Source organism: Hippocampus zosterae, chromosome 13 (assembly GCF_025434085.1).
Source record: "Hippocampus zosterae strain Florida chromosome 13, ASM2543408v3, whole genome shotgun sequence".
Taxonomy (NCBI): Eukaryota; Metazoa; Chordata; class Actinopteri; order Syngnathiformes; family Syngnathidae; genus Hippocampus; species Hippocampus zosterae.
Window position 1 is genome coordinate 19,312,749 of NC_067463.1, and position 20,450 is coordinate 19,333,198.

Below are 20,450 nucleotides of genomic sequence, written 5' to 3' on the forward strand. Positions count from 1 at the left end.
ATGAGCTTTTATCTTTTCTCAGTCTAACTATTAATTGGTTTCAGTACGCCACTCTCCCATCTTCACACATAGCACCAGAAAAAACATTTCAACAGACAATATTTTAGGGAGTTGCTTGAATCCAATCTCGTATATCCCGAAAGAAAGAACGAAAGAGAGCTGAAAAAAAAACAACTGAAATACTGTGCAGAGATAAATGACCACAATGCATCCCAATGTGCATTGTCACATTGTTTACAATTCTGTATGATTGAATGTAGATGTGACATACTGTAATACTAATATGAAATACTGCTTGACCTGAACGCTGTACACAACAAATATATTCTCATCCATGCAACAAGCACATCCCATGAGCATTTGCACACAAAGACTCATGCTGCATGTGGCTAGGTTCTTTTTATTTATTTTTAATTTTTTTTTTGCGAATGTAGGCTTTATGAGTTTGAGTGTGTTTGTGTTTCAATGTGGGTGTGTCTTAGTCAAGGGCTGCATGCATTAATAATGCATTCGGATAATGCGGACGCTTCACTTTGCCAGCAATTTACAGGCATGTCAGCGCACAGACTAGAAATATAGAAAGAGGGAGACATAATATGTGAGAATCCGAAGAATATAGGGAGTGATTCATAAAAACAAACAAATTCTTATTCAATCTACAAAAGGTGTTTCTTTAAAACTTTCAGGGCGACTTTCTCAACAGCAAATTGGAGTACAGTCGATTTACTGGATCTTTAATTAAAGAAGTGTTCACTATCCAGAGAGACTATGAGACACAGCTTGTGTTTAAAGTGTATGTTTGGGTCGTTGCTGTTTCACATACTGGAGGAACGTATGTGGTGGAACAGTGCTATTCGCAAACATGGGGAGATGCCAGTTGAGGTTTCTCAGGCATCGGCGCCTGGACTGTAGATAAGTTGTGTTTGTTGTTTAAAATTAATAAAGAAAACCCACAATGCTGACCGAAATATGACAAGAGTAATTTTTGTTGTCCAACAGAATTTGAATTATTTCATTCTAATATTCATTCATTCATTCATCTTCCTAACCGCTTGATCCTCACTAGGGTCGCGGGGGGTGCTGGAGCCTAACCCAGCTGTCTCCGGGCAGTAGGCGGGGGACACCCTGAATCGGTTGCCAGCCAATCGCAGGGCACACAGAGACGAACAACCATTCGCACTCACACTCACACCTAGGGACAATTTCGAGTGTTGAATCAGCCTGCTACGCATGTTATTGGAATGTGGGAGGAAACCGGAGCACCCGGAGAAAACCCACACAGGCCCGGGGAGAACATGCAAACTCCACACAGGGAAGCCGGAGCTGGAATTGAACCCGGTACCTCTGCACTGTGAAGCCGACGTGCTAACCACTGGACTACCGGGCCGCCCTTTCTTATTTATTATATATGAGAATTTTAAAATTTTGGTAGAGATCTTCGTTGACGTGTTTGATTTGCTTTCGCGGGCCACATAAAATGATGTGGCGGACAAGATTTGGGCCGCGGGCCTTGAATTTGACACCCCCAGTTAAATAATAGACAGTGGTTGGTGCCTCAAAACATTGTTTCCTAAACACATGTCTTTGTTTCCACGAGATGTGATCATCGACAGGTATGCAACATATGGTCGCCAACTCCGATTTGTTGGTGATTGTCCAGTTTTGTTGAGTTTGATCGTATCACTCGGTACACAGCAGGCTGCAGCCACACCTCTCAATATGCACTTCGACACCACTGGAAGTTAGTGTAAAAAAAACTAAACAAAACAAAACAACAAAAGTACATTTTTAATAAAGTGTTGATATTCGGCCAAATATGTCAGAGCATACAATATACTAGGTGACATACATTAAGAGATGGAATATGCTCTTGACAGCCAATCATAAGATATTATAAATACTGATAACCCCTGCAATGGGCATTTTCCAAGGCTCAATTTAACATGCATATTTTGGAACTTTGGATGGAAAGCACAGTAGGCCTCTATTTATGGAGAAAGAACAACAGAAAAGTCAGAACTGAGCAAACCTGCATCCATATCAGAACCTTCTTGTGGCACCACGTTCCATGCGTCGTGCGACACATACAGGAAATATTTCATATTTACCCCAGCAACAGCATGCCAAACTAGACCCATTGACATCAGATTTTGCACTGGCCTGACCTCATTTTGACTATCATTAACAATGCGAGTTTTCTTACTGTATTGTATCATTGTGCATTTGTTTGAAAAATATAGATGGAAATCCATGAAAACACACCCAGAGCCTTCATTTGGGTATTCAACTTGATAAATGCAGTTGCATCAAAAATGTATCCCAGCCTAAAAATAACATCATAAATTAATAAAGATTGGGAAGGCCTTCAGAACTTGGCAGCTCTCATTTCATCTCATGTACAAGTGTCACCGCTTATTTGGATTCCAAATCCGGTCATGACAAATCGACAACATTGAAACACATGCTCACGGCTTGCAGCGTAAATATGTACACACATGGTTTGAGCACATGCAATTGCAATAAAAAAAAAGGTCTGCTTTGTTCAGGGAGGAATGATGCAGCAAAATATTCAGAGCAACGTGGTCCTATGAAATGCATGGAAGAGTCTGCACGCTCGAGGTACCGTTGGTCAATGAATCACGCTATTGATTTGTTACTCGCTGTGATTTATTTGTGTAGTCATCAATTCCTCTGAATTCACTGAATGAAGAAATAGCTTACTACCAGAGAATGCACTGTTGTTTTTTGTTTCCCCTCAAGCTTTCTCCTGTCAGTCGTGAGACATACAGTACGAAGGCTTAGGTTCAGGTTTCTCATAACCATCCATTTTTTTCAGCACCACTCATCTATCTGTCCGACTGTCTATGAGATGAGAAATCCCCAAATAACCCTGCCATCCTCCCAATGTCTTTGGCATGGCTTCATCACATCAATCAGTGGATCTAAACATGTTAAATTGAGCAGTGCGCAGTCACAGCCCGTTCTCGCCTGCATTACTCCTGAGTAGCAGTGTACTTAATCACTATATGAAACTGTAATGGGACTGTGTTTCTCGATTGTGATAGGTCTGAAGGAGATAAGCTCTTTTGTGTAACTAGTAAGAGACACTTTGTTCACAAATGAAGAGGATCCACACACTGCTGGAAAGCAGAGTTTATTGACAGCTTTATTAATGGATAGTCAGTGAGTTAGTTGGCTGCTGTGCTGGTGGACCCTCAAAGGGATATGCTTCTCTTGCCTTGGCACTGAACTTTAACTTTTAGGTTAAAACATCCTCAAATAAATGTACTGTACTCCTTTATTTGTACTTTACCCTTTTGTTCAACATTATGAGCAATCACCAGCCCCGTTTAACGCGTGCACGATGCTTCGAAGCGACACAGGATTTAGAAACAAACACACTGTTATTATTACTTCGCCGTTTTTCAACACAATCTATTGCAGTTTCCGACTGTCTTAGTTGTTATTCAGTCTTGTTCATGAGAGTTAAAGACCTTACCGTGAGGGTTTGTGTTTCTAATCCCCTCCAGTAAACGCGGCGGGTGGAGATGGTGCGGCGTGGTTCACAATATCCCGAAGGTGAAATAATAACGACCACAAAATGAAGACAAGTCGATTTCAAAATGAAAAAAAACGATCATTCTACAGTCGCCGAAGGCAATCCTCCATGTTCACGCAAAGGACGCACGTTACGAACAGCGGGAGAGAGCGCGCGACGCTGAAAGGTGAGGCGCGTGCACGCTGCCCCGTAATACTTTCTCTCTCTCTCTCTCTCTCTCTCTCTCTCTCTCTCTCTCTCTCTCTCTCTCTCTCTCTCTCTCTCTCTCTCTCTCTCTCTCTCTCTCTCTCTCTCTCTCTCTCTCTCTCTCTCTCTCTCTCTCTCTCTCTCTCTCTCTCTCTCTCCAACACCCCAGCACTATGAAGACCACTACTAGAATCAATACCTTGTTTGTTTGTTTATCTATTTAAAAATAACTAACAATTCAATTGTCTGAAAGGTGCGGAAAGCATAATATATTTGGTTAGCCATTCTTTAATATGTTAAAACCCGTGCTTCCAAATTCGGTAGTGTGCTGTGACTGCCATTCGATTTTGTGTGATCACGCATATATTTTTTGTCCACTTGGGGTCGCCATCCTCACGTAAACAGCGGTCCTTTTTTATTTTGCAGTTTAACACGGTTTATTTAATTCCCACGAGGTTTGCGGGTGTGCTGTCGCCTATCCCAGCTGTTTTAGGGCAAGTAGGCGGGGTACACCTTGAACTGGTTGCCAGCCAATCGCAGGGTACACATAGAAAAACAACCATTCACACGCACAATCACACTAGGGACAATTTTTAACCTGCCGTGCATATTTTTGGAACGTGGAAGGAAACCAGAGTACCTGGAGAAAAGCAACGTAGGCACGGGGAGAACAATGCAAACTCCACACAGAAACGCCGGAGCCGGAAATTGAACCCTGCAACTCTGCACTGTGAGGCGGACCTGCTAACCAGTCGATCACTGTGCTGCCCCAGGAAACTCGATAACCATATAGACCAACATGACAGCTGAGTTTAGGTTGGTATCATGTCATAACAAATCATTCTGCTCATAGGAGGAATTACAACATGCAGACATACAGGAAGTCAATTCATTCACTCGAAGAAGGAATTCACTCACGTGCCAGAGATTTCAGAGTTGATGGGTCAGTTCCATGAGCAGTTTGGGTGTGAATAGCTACCAAGCTCAGGATGGAAGCATTTGTCATCATTTCTCCAACCTGTCACATTTTCCAATTCTTCTCATCACTTTTTACATGAAACACACACTGTATTCTGTTATTTAACATTTTCTTTATCTTACTCTGGGAAAACATACAAATATAGATCATGCTGTAATAAAATAACCCATAATTTAGGAGCATTTTATCATAGAGTAAATGTGTATTGTAATGTACTTTTTGGAGGTGTTTATAGTTTATAGTTGTGATGACGCGAGCGGCCACAAGATGTCAGTGTTGCACAAAACATTGTCATCATTCTGTTTTGCCTGAACACGTTCATGTCGAAGTTTCCCATCTGCTGGGGCATAAATGTGTCTCGTGCAGCTTTATATTAGGCCGTCAACCCCAATCTCCTCCCACAATAACGTTATCACACATCTACTTCGAGTCAGGCCCATTTAGCCAGCATGCTATTCAAGGTGTAATTTAAGTCAGCTTTGGTCATGAAAACCTTCCCGTCGACGTGGTGGTCTCTCGATCTCTCTCTCTCTCTCTCTGTATCTCTCTCTCTCTCTCTCTCTCTCTTTCTCTCTCTCTCTCTCTCTCTCTCTCTCTCTTTCTCCTTAACTTGGTGAACAGCTGATAGACAGAATTTATAATTATTTTTAATTTAATTTTTTGAATGTTTTTTATCTTTATTTGGTGTCTGTTTTGTGCACACAAAATTTGCCTCTGTTTTTCATCTGAGAAGTGAGATAAGTAGAATCATGCCTGCTAATTTGGGCTGGGTATTGACAACAACTTCACTGGACAAAGCACATTACAATACAGCGGTCATGATACGATATGTTTTGCGATAGATACATTCATTCATTCATTCATCTTCCTAACCGCTTGATCCTCTCTAGGGCCGTGGGGGTTGCTGGAGCCTATCCCAGCTGTCTCCGGGCAGTAGGCGGGGGACACCCCGAATCGGTTGCCAGCCAATCGCAGGGCACACAGAGACGAACAACCATTCGGACTCACACTCACACCTAGGGACAATTTAGAGTGTTCAATCAGCCTGCCATGCATACTTTTGGAATGTGGGAGGAAACCGGAGCACCCGGAGAAAACCCACGCAGGTCCGGGGAGAACACGCAAACTCCACACAGGGAGGCCGGAGCTGGAATCGAACCCGGTACCTCTGCACTGTGAAGCCGACGTGCTAACCACTGGACTACCGGGCCGCCCTGCGATAGATACATGTGTACCCCAATATATGGTCTTCAAGGTGATGCGTATTATGATAATTTACATTATTCTACATACATTTTTATGAAAACAGTCAGATGTATACCCATATGGGCCATTGATTTTGCTGGACGATTTTTATAATATATATATAATATTTTCTTTTTCTACTGTTGTTATCGCCTCTGGTCCACTGGCAATGCCATGCCTGGTGAAAATGTGTGCATCATGCACAGCAAGGACTAGCTTTCAGCGATATACCGGAGCACTTTATAAATGAATGTGCTGTAACGATACTGATTCCTCTGTATTAATTATGTGTATTATAAAGAGGCCCGCAACGATATATTCCTTTATGGATTTTTTTTAGCACACCCATACTGTTAATAGAGGGATTATTTTGCTGTGCTAAGATAAGAGTACTAATCACATTGTATCCTGTGGTGGAAATAACCACAATTGTTCCACAATTGCGCTAATGCATTGCCTCACCATTGATCTGCATTTCACATTATTGAGCTAATGACAGTTCTGTGAATATCTAGATTGAAAAAAAATATATTTCATGCTCTTGCTTTTTTTTATATTATGTATTGTCATGTGGCACTTTAATAGCGGGAACCATTTGAAATTTTGTTGGCTCTTTTCGGGGGCAGCATTTGAATTATGTTTCAAACTCCAAACAACCCCTCTCCCGCCTTGTTTTGGCCTTCTCGCCGAGCTTCTTCTCAAGATAAAAACCTCTTGATTTTCAAAGCCAACCGATCGACACTGAGAAGGTACAGTACATTTTTTTTCTTTCAATGCCGTCCTAAGGAGGGGAGATGTTTTTGTTTCATGGCTGACATGAAAGGAGAACAGAGGATGCTCTGTCATTAGCCTTATTAGCTTCATTAGTGCAGTATGGACGAACTTCAAATGACTAGCTTCCAGTTATTTACGTTACCATAGAAGCAACATGAGTAGTTTTTCATGTTCTGTGTTGGAGACTGTGAATGAAATTGCTTGAAATTGAAGACGGCCACCACTAGATGGTAGAACCACTCAAGAAAGCGTCAGAGAAAATGAAAGCAAAATATATCTTGGTTTCTGATGGGATATGTGTCATAATTTTTTAAACAACATATCCAAAAGCTATGAGCTATAAACTGTATGTTCAAACATAAAAATAATTGATATAGTCGCTAAACTAATGAACTTCAGAAGAAAAAAAAACATCACTCGTTTTGAATGAAATAATCCAGCAGTCTTGTACATTAAACATCTTGTCATACAACGTGTAGAGCTAAACGATTTAAAGAGGCAGGAGTAAATAAGAAGTCCTGAGTATCATATGATACTGCGTCCAGGTGTTAGGAAATGCCAATTAACATTCCCCAAAATGCAAACAAAAGATTGATAATATCTGTCCTGTGACTGTGAGTTAGTGTCAGAAAGAGCATGCTAGCAGGAAACCGGAGATACAATGACACTTTTTTTTAGGAAGAATAATAAAAAGCAAATATTTTCGGCACTCTCTTTGCTGTCACAGAAAATCACCAAACGTTTTTTATAAAGCACGACATCACGTACGAAAGCAGCAGTAATGTGTAAATGTACACATGTGAGTTTTCCAATAATCTTGACAATGCAAATGAAATCATTGTGTCTTTACCAGTAAGATGTAAGTAATTTAATTTAGCATCTATTTAAAATTATACCGTGACTGATTTGAAATCCGATTTTACTTTGGAATCACTGGGTCCCTGATGTCGATAATAAAAAGGCAGGGAAAATTGTGGATGAAATCTGGATGACAGAGTGAATATTAAAACAATGCAAATTTGACATGGTTCCCTTGTATCTTGACCAGGGATCTCCAAACACTGTTCAGTAGATGATGGGTAAACGCAGCAGGTCTGGTTGGGTTTGAACTTGTCTTTTATTCATTCCATCACCTCCCGTACCCACACCTCCACCATGGCCCGGTTTCTCCTGGCAGGCCTTAATCTCACTTCCTAATCGGCTGCAGACATGAGGCTTTGCAATTCCCCACACTGAGTTGCATGGAATATGGCCAAGTTTCAGAGGAAATGCAGGACTACTTGCATTTGACAATGGGCTAGAGATAAATAAGGTATGGAGAGCTCAGCGGGCTTTTCGATCATTGCACAGATCTCCCGGCTTGACCTTGAAAGCATTCATACTGTACTTCTGCGAGGAGATTCTGCTCATACTGCATTCGCACATTTGCCTAGGCACGCCTGAACATCCAAATTCATCTGAGTCCAGTATCAAATACATAGCCTGTGAAGCCCTTTTATACACTGAGTGAGATAATTTATCTTTTTAAATTTACAGTAAGTGATAATAAGAATACATAAACTGCTCTTCACAAAACCTGACACTCCATTTCACTGAGGGTCATGGAGGAGAGGGAGCAGCTGAAGTTGGAACTCGGCCCCGGAATAGTTTGCTTGCAGCTCCCAAATCAGGCCATGGTGTCAAGCTGGCGTCTCCCAAGAGAAACTGGCTGGATACACCAACCACATTAAAAGCAAACGGAAATTTGAAAATGCCGGTCACGTTGTTTGTGTCAAATTTCTGGCAGCACTGAATCACTGGTTCTGCACATCTTGGTCATTCTCATTCATGTCAGGGACGGATCGCAGCAGAGAACCTAAAAATGATCAAATGACCTTTGATAGTTTGAGCGGAATATCAGGGATCAAACTAAGCTTCATGTTTCGCACAGATGAAAACTTGGTGTCACTCTGAGGTTTAATTTGAACAAGAGTATATTTGAAACGTTCTCTCTCCCCCATAAATTTTAGCATGGTGGTTCAAATACAGAACTTGTGGGTCCCAGTCCTTGACAATCTGTGTGAGGTTTGTGCAGTTTGACACTCAGGAATAAACAAAAGGAGGAGACAGGAGACTCGATTCTGGTACCAGGAGGGAAACGAGGAGAAGCATTCGGTTTCAGTTCTCGGCACGTAACCCTAACGATCTCCCCCTTCTCCTCCTCATTTATTGGGAAAGCTACTACATAGGTGTGTCCAACCTAAAGGGCGGGGGCTGTTGAACACAACACTGAACTTGTTTGACTATGTGTGTGTATGTGAGTGCAAATTACGTACATCTGTGCAATTGTCACAAAAACATCACACCACAGCTGGTGTTGATGGCTCCATTCACTGTTCACCCTTGCTCACTGTTTAGTCTTAACACTTATCTCTTCCCAACCACGTCCTCGGAAAGGTGGTTGCGTCCCTAAACTTCCACACAGTGCACCAAGCATTCTTGATTATAAAAGTGAGTATTTAATGGATAAAATGTGAGTACATAAAGAATGTATCTTTATTAAAAGCAGAAGCGTTCTTCATTGCAGGCATAGTCAATTAATGATTGCAAACATAAGCGTTCTTCTTTGCAAGCATAATCAATTTATCATGTCAGGCATAAGCGAATGTATGATGACTAAAAATAATCAATCCAACAATCTGGTATGTTCTTCTGTTTCTCTCATCCCTTTTTTTCTCCTGTAGTTTAAAAAATACATATTTTCACAAAGCATGAAATGATATATGGCGGCTCCTTTGACAAAAATAATCAGTAATTTTTTACACTAATCAAAAACTACCGCCTGCACGGTACTGTTTAACTTAATTTTTTATTATCGTTTGGAGCAGTGGTTCTTAACCTTCTTAGAGGTACAGAACCCAACCAGTTAATATGCACATTCACCGAACCCTTCATTAGTGAAGAATTTGATATATTATAAATATACAGTATATATATATATATAAGATAAGATAAGATATCCTTTATTCGTCCCACACTCAAGTCAAGTCAAGTCAACAGTATTTATAGAGCACTTTCAAACAGCCATTGCTGCATACAAAGTGCTGTACATGGAGCGATTTAACATATACAATAAACAGTAAGACGAATCAGTAATAAGTAATAAGTAATAAGGCGGTAGAAAGCACCAAGCAGTAAAATCAAGAGCAAATCTAAGTCATGCTGAGTCAAACGCCAAAGAATACAAGTGAGTTCATTTACAGCCTCCAGCAGCAAGAATTTATGTAGAAAGAAGAAAGAGAAAAAAAAAACAACAAACATCTTTCAATTAAATACAATATGAACACAAATGGATAAATCGCAGTACTATTTACAATTTTCCTTCACATCATTTAATTATTATTATTATGGGTGTAACAGTCTCTGGCTGAAGGTTCTACCAAGTGCTGTCAGGGCGGGCTGGAGGGGGTGGGAGGGACTGGCCATCATAGCTTTTAGCTTAGTTAGCATCCTTCTGTTGCCCACCTCCTCCAGAGTGTCAAGGGAGCAGCCCAGGACAGAACTGGCCTTCCTGACCAGTCGCTCCAGTCTCTTTCTGTCCCGGGCTGAGATGCTGCCTGACCAGCAGACAATGCCATAATGGATGGCCGAGGCCACCACCGAGTTATAGAACGTCTTAAGGAGTGACCCCTGAACCCCAAAAGACCTCAGTTTCCTGAGTAGGAAGAGTCGGCTCTGTCCTTTCCTAATCAGGGTGTCCGTGTTGTATGTATGTATATATAGATAGATCCATAGATAGATATATGAGAGCAAGATAGAAGATTATTTTGTCAATTTTTAGTAATATCACGCCTATTTCTGAAGGAAAGTAGAAGATTTGTTGACTTTTTCTTCACAGTATTTACAGCACTCTTGCAGCTGTGCTGCTCTGACACCAGCTACATACACCCATGCTAACCAAATTAGGTTGTTGTGTATCAAGCCCACCTTTATCATATGATTCTGTAGCTGCACTGTTAATTCAAGCAAGCACCTGCGGTTTTCTTCCCAAGTAGGTGGGGTCTTTATTTACTCAAGTGAACGATGCATCCGGTGTCTAATTGAGCGTAGAGGTCAATAAGGAATATGTACAAAAGTGATAACCAATCTTTTAAGAGCCAACTAACAATGTGTTTGAAGTGGAAGAAAATGTTTTTGGGGGGATTTTGCTTCTGATTTGGGCAGAAGGTTGGCACAAGTATAGTACAATATGCTCACGGTCTTTCTGAACTGATGGACACAATTCATCATCAACTCTTGTAAAGTAGACGAGGTCTTCTTCTTTTGTTTGCCAGAAAAGCCAGATGGCCGGTCTGAGTCTGGCTACAGCTCTGTATTTGTTCTCCTCAATCTATGTTACTTTTGATTCACTGACACTGACCTACCTACATGCCAATGAGCAGTCTGGAATATGTTTCTTGATACAAATCAAACAAAAGACAATGTATGGCCAACTTTGATGATCAGGGTCGCAGTTTGTCTCCATATGACTCCTTCTTCAGCTTGACGGCATCCCTTACTGCTGGTGTCCACCAGCGAGTACGGGGGTTGCCGCCACGACAGGCACCAACCACCTTCCGGCCACAATTCAGATTGGCCGCCTCAACAATAGAGGCACGGAACATGGTCCACTCGGGCTCAATGTCCCCCGCCTCCCCCGGAACATGGGAAAAGCTCTGTCCCATGTTGGCCTACTCAAGACAAGTTAAACTCGTACAGTCATTAATCACAGAACAGTCTCAAAGGGCTTCAGATACCGCCGTTTGACAAATATTAGCGACATTGCTTGATCTACAGTCGAATCGCATGACAGCATACCTTGAGGGACATAACTAATCAGTACTGTACATTATACGAACGGTAGTTCGTTGTAACCATTTACAATAAAATGGCCGCCAACTGCAATGTAGAATACAGAATGAACATTTTTACTGGTAAAAACATGTATAGGGCAGCCCGGTAGTCCAGTGGTTAGCACGTTGGCTTCACAGTGCAGAGTTACCGGGTTCGATTCCAGCTCCGGCCTCCCTGTGTGGAGTTTGCATGTTCTCCCCGGACCTGCGTGGGTTTTCTCCGGGTGCTCCGGTTTCCTCCCACATTCCAAAAACATGCGTGGCAGGCTGATCGAACACTCTAAATTGTCCCTAGGTGTGAGCGTGGATGGTTGTTCGTCGGAACTGGAATCGAACCCGGTACCTCTGCACTGTGAAGCCGACGTGCTAACCACTGGACTACCGGGCCGCCCTCATATATATCCATCCATCCATCCATCTTCTACCGCTTATCCGGGGCCGGGTCGCGGGGGCAACAGCTTTAGCAGGGAAGCCCAGACTTCCCTCTCCCTAGCTACTTCTTCCAGCTCTCCCCGGGGGATCCCGAGGCGTTCCCAGGCCAGCTGGGTGACATAGTCTCTCCAGCGTGTCCTGGGTCTTCCTCGGGGTCTCCTCCCGGTGGGACATGCCCGGAACACCTCACCAGGGAGGCGTTCAGGAGGCATCCGAATCAGATGCCCAAGCCACCTCATATATATCTATATGTATGTATATATATATATATATATATATATATATATATATATATATATATATATATATATATATATATATATATATATATATATATATATATATATATATATATATATATACACACACACACACACACCAGTTCTGCCCAAAGACAGCTGGGATAGGCTCCAGCACACCCCGTGACCGTTGTGAGGATAAGCGGATCCATTAATTTGCATTTGGAATGCGGGGGGAAACCAGAGTAGCCCGAAAAAAAACCCCACACAGGCACGGGGAGAACATGCTAACTCCACACAGGAAGAATCAGACAGAAAACAGCCAGAATCAAACCCTGTACCTCTGCATTGTGAGCCGATGCTGTCACGGTTGACTTGTTTGGGACAGGTGGCTTTGTAGGGCTCACTTGTTGGTCCTCATGTCATGAGTAGGTTTTCTGTTAAAAGGACTCCCGGCCCGACCACTCGGTGTCGGGTCAATGTTGCTGTCACTGCTTCTGTTGGTTTGTGATTATTACGTCATACTATTGGCTTATGCCATGGGTTTGTTGTTACTTTGAATCCTTGTTGTTTTCGGGACCTTGTTTGCTTTGGATTTGGTTTTCTCAGTGTTGGATGAATAAATTTTGCCAAGTTCACCCTGCTCCTCCCTCTCGCCTACTTTTTGGGGGTCCTCCATCACCATGTCCTTGACAGGCGCGATCACCAGGCCACACTCCAAGCCCAATTCAGTATGCGGACATGTTTCTCACAGTTCAATAAAAACTGATCTATTTGTCTCTAATTAACGTGATAAAATGTTGACATTTGGCTCTCGCTGTTACATAGTAGGGACGCTTCTACCCCCATTGGGCAGTTGGCGAGTGTATATTGCCCAGGTGTGCCCGCCCGCGCAATATGATCTTTCACCCTCAAGAATCACTAAACCAGGCATGTCCAAAGTCCGGCCCGAATTTCATCCGGCCCTCGGCCCCTGTCATAAAATCAGTGCCGTCTGGCCCGCCGGTTGGGCGCAATGGAACACGTGTTGCATTGACTGAGGTCTCGTAGACTGGTGAGTGATGTTTCATAGAGTACTGCTTCCCTCTAGTGGCTAAACGAGTAATAGCATTCACTAAATGAGTAATAGCATTTAGACACTAGAGGGCATCACTCACGAGTTAACAAGACATCACTCCGTGTTTATATTGACTGATATGTCATATTTCAAATTCCTGTTTCAAATGAACCAAAAGAAATTCTTAAGATTGTTGAAATTAAAATAAAAATGGAAATGTGAAACAGACTGGCTTACTAAAATTTGTTGAACAATATTGTTGTTCAATGTAAAGAATGTCAGGCAAGGTCGGCCCCCCGACCTTTTACCACATAAAATCTGGCCCCCAAGGCAAAAAGTTTGGACACCCCTGCACTAAACTTTGTACAACCTCTTGTGTGCAAAGGAGAAAAGGTCTGCCAGATTTGACAGGGAACACCATCGTTTCAAGGTCGCTCCACCCTGAGTGCGTACATTTCATCAAGGTGCGTTCGCCATGCACTTAAATCCATGGGATTATTTGCACAGACTGAGAAAAAAAGTGCGCACGCCTTTTATGATTTAAGCATGTTGTGGGGGGTGGGGGGGAGCGGCAAGAGGGGATTCATTCCACCATGAGATCATGTAATGCTTTCAACATGTTGTGCGATGACTTGCATCCAGTGATCATTGGACACTGAAACGCTTAGATGGTGGAGCGGTTAAACCACTCCTGTACTCAAATGTCGTGTTGTAACCAGAGTTGGACTGATCAGCTTTCCGTCAGTCACATTCAAGCCCAGGGGCGGCCCGGTAGTCCAGTGGTTTGCACGTCGGCTTCACAGTGCAGAGGTACCGGGTTCGATTCCAGCTCTGGCCTCCCTGTGTGGAGTTTGCATGTTCTCCCCGGGCCTGCGTGGGTTTTCTCCGGGTGCTCCGGTTTCCTCCTACATTCCAAAAACATGCATGGCAGGCTGATTGGACGTTCTAAATTGTCCCTAGGTTTGAATATGGGCGTGGATGGTTGTTTGTCTCCGTGTGCCCTGCAATTGGCTGGCAACTGATTCAGGGTGTCCCCCGCCTACTGCCCGAAGACGACTGGGATAGGCTCCAGCACCCCCCGCGACCCTAGTGAGGATGAAGCGGTTCGGAAAATGGACATTCAAGCCCATTTCCATCATCATCACCCTCTCAGGTGGAACTTCACACGTATCTCAATTTTAATCATGTCATCGTGACCTTCGCTGTCTTGCTCATGCTGTTATTATCACATAGCTCCAAGTCTCGATCCAGCCGCTCAAAATGACCTCTCTAACGCTTTCATCGTGCGGAATGATCTTCACACATCTTGTATCCATCATTTGTCCCTCCCACACTTGATCCTCTCCTCCTCCGTTCTCACGTTTTTCTGCCCAGCTTTTGCCTAACTCGTTCGCACTCTCCTTTAGTCACGTGCTCATGTGAGATCTATGGCTGTACTTTCTTGTCCTTTGGGAACAGACGGTTTTGTGTGTGTGTGTGTGGGTGTGTGTGCGTTAGGCACATTTGTTTTGGCACGAGCTCAGGCTTCTAATATTGCCACTTAAGATTAAATGTACTAGATGACTGCGGAGGGAGGCGTCCTTCTCGTGAGACTGCTGTGAAAGATCAGAGGAAGTGGGAGGAGATGTCCACTAATCCATCCATTCTTCCCATTTTCCTCCACTAAGCATCAAATCACCAGTCATGAAAACCATTGTTTTTCCTTTCTTTTTGTGTTCAAAGTGTTAAAACGTGTTCATGTTCTCAAATTAGAACACATATTGATAACGGACACAAAGGAAATAAACCTTTTTTTTTTATATACATGTTGGAGAACTATTTCTGCGCTGATCTCTCCCCCTTTATAGTTGACGCAAATGCCTGCCGTCAAAGAGATTAATAGTTCTGTCACTCGTAATGAACTTCAGAGGAAGTAACCCCAAATATGTAAGCCGCTGTTTGTGTATGTGTGGGTGTGTTTAAGCTGCTGTGCAAAAGGGTTGGCCTTTGAAGTTGGGCTGCTCGGATCTTTTAGTCGTTGGCCGTTCCCAGGCTGTCTGAGCCCGTCCTTGTCTTTGTCAAGGGCAGGACACACGGAGTGATCCAGACGGGAAAATGAGAGAGAAAGTCGGCCTTTCTCAGCTTTACTGTCTTTGAGTGATGCTATGAAAAGAAAACGGGGTGAAGGGCATCATTTTCTAAATACCCTTATAATTGCTGTTGGATACATGAGTGCACATGTGCACCTACATGTGCTTTCTGGTTATTGTGAGTGTGTAGAAATATTCGTGGTGAGTTAAATGTGAAAATATGTTGCCACTGTGAAATTGGTACACTTTCACGTTTACCTGGGCAGTTTGGTGAAGTGGTGAACACGTTTAACTTATCATTTCATATAGTAGCAAACAATGAAATATGGAAAGTATTCATTCATTCATTCATCTTCCGAACCGCTTGATCCTCACTAGGGTCGCGGGGGTTGCTGGAGCCTATCCCAGCTGTCTCCGGGCAGTAGGCGGGGGACACCCTGAATCGGTTGCCAGCCAATCACAGGGCACACAGAGACGAACAACCATCCGCGCTCACACTCACACCCAGGGACAATTTAGAGTGTTCAATCAGCCTGCCACGCATGTTTTTGGAATGTGGGAGGAAACCGGAGCCATGCCATAGGAGAGAGGCATGGGCGGGGGGCAGGGAGGGACAATTAAAACCCTACGGATAAGATAGCACTTACTTTGCTCTTTGTCTAGAATAGTGCCTTTTGCGACCACAAGCAAGTATTATCATAGATAACATTTACATCACCTATAGAAAGATGCCCTGTTGAGAATGCAGACGCCACAGCCATATTGGATGTGGCAAAATGAAGCAAATTGTGAATATGCTTCCTCCTTGGAGATGTATCATCAAGCAAAACCTCACTGTATTAATATGGAATTATTGCTTTTTATTATTGGGTGTTCTCCTAGCTAGGTTTTACATTTACATATCATTTGTCAACTTTATATCTAATATTCAAGACACATACAACATGGCGGATAAGCTGAGCAATCGCTTCAACCTGGTTCAACAATTGTCTGCTTCATGTTCACCGGATGCCATGTTCACATTCATATAACCGGCCGGGTGAATTCTCGATTTTTACGACAGCTTATTAGGGTCACCTAGTGAGAAAGAAATAAGAAACTGCAGATTTACATCTATAGGTAAGTGATCTGCCGTGTCACTCAATAGCAGCTGGTCACTTAGATTACGAAATGTCCTTGCATACCTATTTGTCATGTCCTTGTTTACGATGATACGAATGCAGCGTGTTATACCGGAGACAAATTCCTTGTGTGCTCAACATACTTGGCCAATAAAAATGATTCTGATTCTGAGTGCAAGGGACCGCCCGGTCAGTGACTTAATATATCCATTCCGAACACGGTGCCGTGTCGTAAAATTTGTCACGATGATTATTTTAGCAAATATGAGACTGGACAGAATACTGTTAACACCAACTTTACAATATTTCTCCGTTTCGCAGCAATACCTCGAAAAGGATTGCCGGAGGTTCCCTTTAAGACTCATAAGATTGATATAAATCTCCCATCACCATGATGACTGTTCAGCCATTTTTAATGTGAATTTTTGGAAATATTTTTCCCAAACTTGTTTCATTCTTAATTTTAAAACATTTGGATTGTTTGGTTTGATAGAGCAATTTGGATTGTGCTACTCATGCTTCTGCTCCCTCCTTCTGCTGGTTATGATCACATTTGCAAAGCCTCCTTGGAAACTTGCATAAACACTTCCTTTGAGGTCAAAAGCCACATATTTTTTCCTGCTCATACCTTTCCGGCTATCTCTGCAAAGCAGTGCTTTTAGAAGCGTCCAAGTTCTCCCCCCATGTGTCTGTGATGTGCTTTTAACAAAACCAGATAAAGCTTTTATTGTGTGTGTGTGTGTGTGTGTGTGTGTGTGTGTGTGTATACTAACCTTCAGTATCTCTAGCCTTCAAAAACTTCTATGTTCTACTGCCAGAACAGAAATAAATAAAAGTGAGAAGCAAGAAATGTGTGGCAAAGAGCCAGAACGAATTGTCAGATTCTTCAGCAGGTCATTCTCTGCTTTCGTACTGTTTTTTTCCTGAAGCCATATCACGATAAGGTTATTGTTTCTGAAATTTGGGATCATTTCTTTTGTGCCATTTTCTACTTATTGACGAAAAAAAATTGTTTTTAAAAAACCCCAAAGTGTTTGTTACCTTTTCTAATTTGCTACGGTGAAAATTTAATACCATGTGAAGGTTTTCCGTGATCCAGCTGCATCCAAAGAAATAGAGCCTCTGTTGAGAATGCGCCCTCTAGCGGTACAAAGTGTAAACATTAGTAGCTGCTCCCACAGAAGATGGGATGAACACATCTACAACACTTTTGATATTCTCCACACTCCGCTTTTGGTCTGGGGTCATCACAACACTCCTCAGAGATAGAGGCAATATGGAAGCAATAGTAAAACGCTAAGATATGAACACAGATCACCAAAAAGTTTAGTCAAAGACTTATCAGATATCAAACCTCTCAAGAGAAGAACACCAAGGCGTAGCTACGGCGTTGGCTCACCTTAGCACTGCTGTCTTTCAGCCACTGTAATTTCAAAGGTTTGATAAACAGCATTTCCTCTGAAGCTTTCCGCCTGAAGGAACTCAGGAAGAGGCTTCCATCTGGAATCTATAATTTAATGCACCACAACATATACATCCAGAACCATTGCTTCACACAAATAAATTCTTCGAATGAAACATCTGCTCAGCTCTACTTTTCATCCCTCCGACAGAGTATGAGTAATTTCCTTCGACTGATGCCTTGTAAGGGCTCCACAAGTTTTGAAAAACCGAGATTTGAAAAATCCTGTACAGAATTGTGATCAGGGGTGCAAGGTAGTTGAATGGTGTTTTCATGGAGGTGAAACATTCATGTTTCAGTTTAACATGACTGCCTTTCTCCGAAGTTGGTCTATACCAACGCGCATGGCAAAAAAACTTTCAAAAAGCACTTTTGAAAATTTTTGTTTGTCAGAAAACAAAACGCCCACGTGTAAAATTACAACACGGAGTGATCGCAGATAGCCTTGACTCACTTGCATCTGTTGCGATGTGTCAGTGGCCCCTCGAAACAAAATGTAAGTAAAGCGGCCAGGTAGCAAAGCTTCAAAAAAAAATTTGGGTTTGATTTTTTTATTCGACATTTTTTACCTGAATATTTGAGGTTCTGTTAGCACGTCGGCTTTACAGTGCAGAGGTACCGGGATCGATTCCAGCTCCGGCCTCCCTGTGTGGAGTTTGCATGTTCTCCCCGGGCCTGCGTGGGTTTTCTCCGGGTGCTCCGGTTTCCTCCCACATTCCAAAAATATGCGTGGCAGGCTGATTGAACACTCTAAATTGTCCCTAGGTGTGAGTGTGAGTGCGAATGGTTGTTCGTCTCTGTGTGCCCTGCGATTGGCTGGCAACCGATTCAGGGTGTCCCCCGCCTACTGCCCGGAGACAGCTGGGATAGGCTCCAGCACCCCCCGCGACCCTAGGGAGGATCAAGCGGCTCGGAAAATGAATGAATGAATGATCCCACTTTTCAGGCCCAATGTGTCGACACATAGGCAGACATTGATGTGAGGACGTCTTAAGGCTAACTCTTGCATGAAACAGAATCCCCCCACCCACCCCAAAAAAGGGTGATTTGAAGTACAATGTGGCAAGTGGATGTTAAGCATGTTCAAATTTTTCATCCTTTCTATGTTGTGGCAGAAGAATGTCAGAGACATTTTAGTTCATCGAAAGTCTTTTAAATTATGGAATCATTAGGTGTTAAATACACGCCTGAAGAAAGTGATCCCAACTTTGGTGATCTGTGACAGATTTGAAAATGCTGCAGGGAAGAAAGCATCTTTCTCCTCTCGCTTTCCTCAAGTTGTAACCTACCTGACAGTTTCCATCGAAGAATAAAAAAAACAGATGTGTATATGAATAATAAATATGACAGCTGTACATTTTAATTGATTCTCCTCGAGTACAAACACACGAAGATTGCAAAGCTTTATCCACATCCCCCGGGAGGCTGTTGGATTTTCCTTTTATCCACTCATGTATTTATTTCCCTGGAAGCCTGAAACAAGGGAGAAAAGTGTGTAATGATGAATATTTGCAAAGGAGTGTTTCGTCACATGTAATATATCAATATTTAATATATATACACAGTGCAGAGCGGTTGCTCTCCATTTATCATGACCAATGAACAAAATCCGTGTGGGTCAAGGTACAGCACACGCATTGGTTGACCTTTTCTAACAGACAGGGAGAATATAAAAAAAAAAAATTCAACTTCGCTTTTCATGAGCCATAATTGATTCACGTAGTCTTATCTGCATGAATGAAAAGGTTGAACGATGATTTAGTATGTAAATGATTTTTTTATTTTTTTATTACTTGTCTCAATCTTCCCTGTGACATTGTTATTGTTACATAAATGATTTCCACAAGTAAAAAGGACACAGAGAAAGTCTAAATCTGGTGATGACTGACAAGAACAGTTGCTCAATAGTGCTCAATACTGATTTGGTTTGACAATGTTATCATCACTTATTGGGAGCATAAAAATTGTATCAGAGAATGACATTTCCTTCTGCAGATGTCCTTGGACTGTGGGTAGATTTAGAGAGACAAAGTCATTGTAAATGATTTTTTTTTTTTATTTTGCAGTAATTGATTTTCTGCAGATGTTATTGGTGAGATGTTTGATAAGATGTCTTACAGTCAACATTATTGATGACGATGATGAAAATAAAGATAATGTCATCATCATTACCATGACCATCATCATCATTTATAATTTACCATTATATGCAAAGGATCACAAAAGTATTTTTCCAACTTCAATTATAATTACTAACATTCATTCATTCATTCATTCATTCATCTTCCTAACCGCTTGATCCTCACTAGGGTCGCGGGGGATGCTGGAGCCTATCCCATATCCCAGCTGACTCCGGGCAGCAGGCGGGGGACACCCTGAATCGGTTGCCAGCCAATCGCAGGGCACACAGAGACGAACAACCATTCGCACTCACACTCACACCTAGGGACAATTTA

General features: G+C 42.4%; 1 protein-coding gene across 3 annotated transcripts in view; it reads right to left on the reverse strand.

Annotated features, from left to right (window-relative positions):
• LOC127612536 (FERM and PDZ domain-containing protein 1) overlaps window positions 1-20,450 on the reverse strand; it is a 120,178-nt gene that overhangs the window by 26,948 nt on the left and 72,780 nt on the right. For 2 of the 3 annotated variants that reach the window (XM_052083204.1, XM_052083201.1), the window contains exon 1: window positions 3,500-3,751. The exons of the other annotated variant lie outside the window; for it this stretch is intronic. The gene's annotated coding sequence lies outside the window, so the exon portion shown is untranslated. Of the gene's footprint in view, window positions 1-3,499; window positions 3,752-20,450 lie in introns of those variants that run through there. 3 annotated transcript variants of the gene reach the window in all.